The 5,673-nt window shown below is 39.0% G+C and overlaps 1 protein-coding gene across 1 annotated transcript in view; it reads left to right on the forward strand.

The window, feature by feature from the left end:
* Naf1 (nuclear assembly factor 1 ribonucleoprotein) overlaps positions 1-1,122 on the forward strand; it is a 63,778-nt gene extending 62,656 nt beyond the window's left edge. Inside the window, exon 10 of the transcript XR_003842568.1 lies at positions 1,080-1,122. The gene's annotated coding sequence lies outside the window, so the exon portion shown is untranslated. The remainder of the gene's footprint in view (positions 1-1,079) is intronic.
* Positions 1,123-5,673: the final 4,551 nt, after the last annotated feature.

The raw sequence follows: 5,673 nt of genomic DNA on the forward strand, positions 1-5,673 counted from the left end.
TCTCCTCCCTTTCCTCCTCTTTCTTCTTTCATTTTTTCCAGTTTTTAAAGATACATTTTTGTTTTCATTCCAAATGTTATCTCCTTTCCTGGTTTCTCCTCCAAAAACCCTCTATCCCATCCCCCTCCCCCTGCTCACCAGCCCACCCACTCCTGCTTCCCTGTCCTGGCATTCCCCTACACTGGAGCATCGAGCCTTCTCAGGACCAAGAGTCTCTCCTCCCATTGGTGTCCAGCAGGGCCATCCTCTGCTACATATGCAGCTGGAGCCATGGGTCCCTCCATGTGTACTCTTTGGTTGGTGGTTTAGGCTCTATCTTCAAACAAGCCAGCTTAAGTCTTTGTCACATTTATAACTTCTGTGACTACAACCTAGAAAACTCTAATTTTAGAGGTCCCTGAACTAGTTTAAGTTATCTGAATGCTCTCTCCTTTTTCCTCTTTCTTTTTTGAAAAAAAAATTATTGGATATTTTATTTATTTACATTTCAAATGTTATCACCCTTCCTGGTCACCCCTCCACAAACTGCCCAGACCCTTCCCCCCTCCTCTGTGCTTCTATGAGGGTGCTCACCCACCCACTCTGACCTCATCACCCTAGCATTCCCCTATGCTGGCACACGGAACCTCCACAGGACCAAAGGTCTCCCATCCCATTGATGCCAGACAAGGCAATCCTCTGCTACACATGCAGCTGGAGCTCATTACTCCCTCCATGTGTATTCTTTGGTTGGTGGTTTAGTCCCTGGGAGCTCAGGGCAAGGGGTTCTGGCTGGTTGATATTGTTGTTCTTCCTATGGGGTTGCAAACTCCTTCAGCTCCTTCAGTTCTCCCCCTAACTCCTCCATTGGGGTCTCCATGCTCAGTCCAATGATTGGCTTCAGGCACTTGGTCAGGCTCTGGCAGAGCCTCTCAGGGGACAGCTATACCAGGCTCCTGTCAGAAAGCACTTCTTGGAGTCAACAATAGTGTCTGGGTTTGGTGTTTGCAGATGGGATGGATCCCTAGGTGGGGCAACCTCTGGATGGCCTTTCTTTCAGTGTCTGCTCTACTCTTTGTCCCTGCATTTCCTTTTGACAGGAGGAATTCTGAAATGATTCATACAATCCATAGGACCACCCACACTAAAAATGGAGAAGGACTGGGCTGGGCATGGTGGTAAATATCTGTAATCTTTCACAACACAGTGAGTTTTTGTATATACCTGAGTATATGAGACTGTATTTCCTCTCTCTCTGTCTCATTGTCTCTGTCTCTGTCTCTGTCTCTGTCTCTCTCTCTCTCTCTCTCTCTCACACACACACACACACACACACACACACACACACACACACACATTCCTCTGCAGATATATGTGCATATAAAGGAAAGAGCATTGTGCAAGGGAACAGTATTTTACACCACATTAGAATTCTGCCTACAATGTATACATATTTCAACTGCTATTTACTGGTATTTCCACAAATTCTTGTTTTTAAGTCCTAATTCTTTAAACCCTTCGATTTGTAAATGTTTACCACAAACTCTTTCTGATAAATTTCCTGGAGTCCAGTAAAAATACTTCCATATACATTATTATCTGCTTCACCGTTAAAAATTTTAAAGTATTGTTGAATCCATCTAGACTTAGAAGAAACTTGGGTGTCAAAAAAAATAGTTTCTGGTAGACCCAGAAATGTAACTAACTGGGTGTCATACAGATGGCTCTTGATCAGTGACAGGGTGAGTGTTGCATCCCAATAAGCTTATCATAGATTGAAATTGTAAGTTAGAAAAGAATCTAATATAGCTAACTACGAAACCCATAGCTAACCCTTCCTACATTAAATGCACTCTGTATGCATTCCTTACAACCGAGTGGCAGGATCCACTGCTATACACATTCCTTACAACCGAGTGGCAGGGATCCACCGCTGTACACATTCCTTACAACTGAGTGGCAGGGATCCACCGCTGTACACATTCCTTACAACTGAGTGGCAGGGATCCACCGCTGTACACATTCCTTACAACTGAGTGGCAGGATCCACCGCTGTNGGATCCACCGCTGTACACATTCCTTACAACTGAGTGGCAGGATCCACCGCTGTACACATTCCTTACAACTGAGTGGCACGATCCACCGAAAGCCAGTCTTGGAAGTGTTGGATTTCTTGGAGGTTGTATATGGTGAATATTGCAACTAAAGCCTGTGATCATGTGGCAGATAGAGTCTTTGTCCCTTGATACACTTGTGTAAAATTCTAGAGGCCTTGCTAATGTGAAAAAAAGGTCAAAATTCAAAGTGGAAAGAAAAATTTCTAGGGAACATGCATCGCTGTCACATTGTAATGAAGTTAAAATACTGACCCATCATCATAAACTCAGAACTAAGTAATCCTAACACAGGCTGTATGGGTCTGTCCTCTCTGCTTCTAAAAATAACAAGAAAGTTGTCCAACTCTTTCCATGTGATAACTAGTTGACTTAAATGTTACCTTACAATCTTCTTTTTTCTCCTCAGTGAAGGACTCCTGCCCTGCTATGTGCCTTATCTCCTCTCTGCCTGTGCATGGGTCTGTGTGCAAGACACGATGCTTATGTGCAGCCACAGAAATGCAACCTTTTCTGAGCTGGTGTTACCAACACTGAGGAAATGTTGACGCTGAGGCAGCAAGTCCATCCCATCACAGTAGTTTATACTAGTGCAATAGCTACCATGGCCAGACATACTTTCATGATAGTTCATCAGGTTCTTTTTTTTTTTTTTTTTTACAGCTACATCAATTTTCTTTAGTAACCTGAGAGACTAATATGATATTGTCTTTTGTAGCTTTGGACCCAATACAATGTCCAGCTGTAATTTGGTTTTATGTCACTCAATACTTCAAAAAATATAATTTTCTTCAAAAGGATCTCACATTTTAAGATTTGTTATAATCTTCCATGGGCTGTATAGAGAAGATTTGATACAAAGATTTTACATTTTGAAATATTTTTTAGTAACTTTTATAATGCAGTGGCAGATTCTTAGAATTTTATGTGTATATAAACAAAATTACCAGATGATAAAAACTGTATTTTCTCACTTTCTATTTCCTGATTCATTTCCTATCTGTCTGTCCATTTATTATAAATCTGTCTATATACTACCTATCTACCAATTATATATCAACTATACATATATCAATAGATCAATTTGTCAATAGTCTTCTTTCAAGCATACATTACCTATCATCTATTTTTATTGATTATGTGCCATCTATTAATTATCATCCTTCAGAATATAACCTATTATCTATTATCTATCTGTATATCATCTATTTATTATCTATTTATACATCCATCAATCTCTATATTTTCTATTATCTATATACACCATCACCTATCTTATTATTCTCTATTAACTATCTGTATACCTATGTATCTTCTATCTATCCATCTATCATCTATCTATCTGTCTGTCTATCTATCTATCTATCATCTGTCATCTATCATCTACCAATTACCTATCAATATACCTATCATATATTTACCTGTCTAATTACTATCTATCAATCTAGATATCTATCATTTATCTACCTGTGGATCAACTATTATCGACTTATTTATTTATTATTAAAACTATTAGTAAAATCAAGAATGAAATCTAGAATAACTGAATAGCAAAATGCTGTCATGTGACTGTTAGAACAGCCAAATTTTAGTTAGTATAAGTAGTAACTTGAGTTGTATAACTACTTATAGCTCCCATAAATATTTCATCTATGTATATGTGTGCATGATAAGAATGTACATATTCACATTTGTGTATGTGCATGTGTATGCATGTGGAAGCCTTAGATTGATGTCTAGTGTCTTCCTCTGTCACTTCCTTCCTGCTCCCTGAGGCAGGGTCTTTCAACTGAACGCAGAGCTCAAACATACTGCTATTCTGGCTGGCCAACTTGCTTTGCCAACCCTGTCTCTGTTTTCCAGAGTGCCGGAACTGCAGGCACAGCATCATGCCAAACTAACTGTTTTGTGGGTTCTAGAGATCAAAACTCATGTCTTCTCACAGTTGTGGAGCCTCAGAACCACTGAGTCATCTCTACAGCCATCACTGGCCTTTTAAATACAAAATCTTTCTATGTAGCCCTTCCCGATCTGGAACTCACTTAGAGCAAGCTGACCTTGAACTTTCAGTAATCCTTCTGTCTCTACCTCCTGAGTGCAGGAATTATAAACATCCATCACCAGACACAGCAGAAATTTATAACAATTTATCTCGAGCTGTTCCTTGGAGTGGTGATTAATCACATAGTAGAGCCAGACTAATGGCAACCTTATTTTATGATAATGAATAGGACTTACTCAGCTTTCTATTTATTACAGAAGAATGAAAATATGACATTTATCCAACTTATACAAAATGATGTAAAAATATAAAGTTAAAAAGAATGAGATAGAAATCTAACCATAGTTTATTGCTCTGAAACTCAAGATAGATGTTGGCAAGCTCCCAGCTTCTCTACTGTGTCTATTAATCTGTGAAAAGCAAGAAACACTCTCAGGACTCCAAACCCGGCGTCATGGTTAATGGTAGTGGAAATAAACAGTGTGGTTAGGGAGAAGAATTAACGAGTCACTGGTGTAGGTCATGAACACAAAAGTCTACCCTTCCTGCCTTTTCCTTTGCTATCGAGTCTGAAAGAGCAGCAAATGTCACTCCCAACATTCCTGAATATAGTCTGAAGGTTGACTCATGTTCCTCTTGGGGTTATAATTATAATATCTATTGAGATACAACATGACAAAAAGGGAGTCAGATTAAATCAGACTTGCAAATTTCTCTCTCAACCTTTTGCTTATCCATGTAAGCTGACTATATAAAATGTGTTGCCATTCGTAATTACATGGTACTGGACTGATGCAAGCTCCTTCCTATCCCAACTGTTTCCTATTTCTCCTCCATTTCACTGAGATGTACATGTAACATAGAAACTGCTATCACTCTCACTGTGGAAATGGATGTAGATTCTTATCTATGAGTCTGAATTAAGAAATGATCTTCAAGGGAAAACAGTGTAACGCCCTTCTTATGAGTTCGGGATGTGGAAGTAGAGTGATGAGCAACTGTCCCCCAGCACCGCTGGAAGACTGCAGACTCTTGGGAAGGTAAAGGACATGGTATCTATTTCTAGTCTAGCCTGGGAAGAAAAGATACTTGTTGATTTAGTTAGCATCAAATCTTGGGATAAATCTAGTAAAATATCTAATACTAGCAAGAGTTTAGAGATTAATTGGAGAAGCACTAGCCCATGAATAATTGCAAAAGTTATAAAGAAATAGCTGTATAACAAATGGCCTTTCTATATCAGTATGCATTAGGTGTGCAAATTGAAAGATGTTTAAACTCACTGGTGGGGTGCTTTCAAAAATAAAGGTACTATCACTTATTGTTTACTTTCTGGTGGTTTTACTAGATAACCTTACACATTATAATTATAGATTGAAGATTACAGATTATACATGCCACAAGCATATATAACGAGGGAGCTGAGAGATTGTTCAGACTTTTTCAAATATCGAATGCCTGAACCTAGCCTTGGATAAGTGTTAGATGGTGGCCAATTTGTACTGAGTCAATTATCAAAGAAGAATAAGTTAGCAGACGATAGGTATGAGGGAACCAGTTTCTGTTTGTCTCCCTGTA

Source organism: Mus pahari, chromosome 19, assembly GCF_900095145.1.
Source record: "Mus pahari chromosome 19, PAHARI_EIJ_v1.1, whole genome shotgun sequence".
NCBI classification, from domain to species: domain Eukaryota; kingdom Metazoa; phylum Chordata; class Mammalia; order Rodentia; family Muridae; genus Mus; species Mus pahari.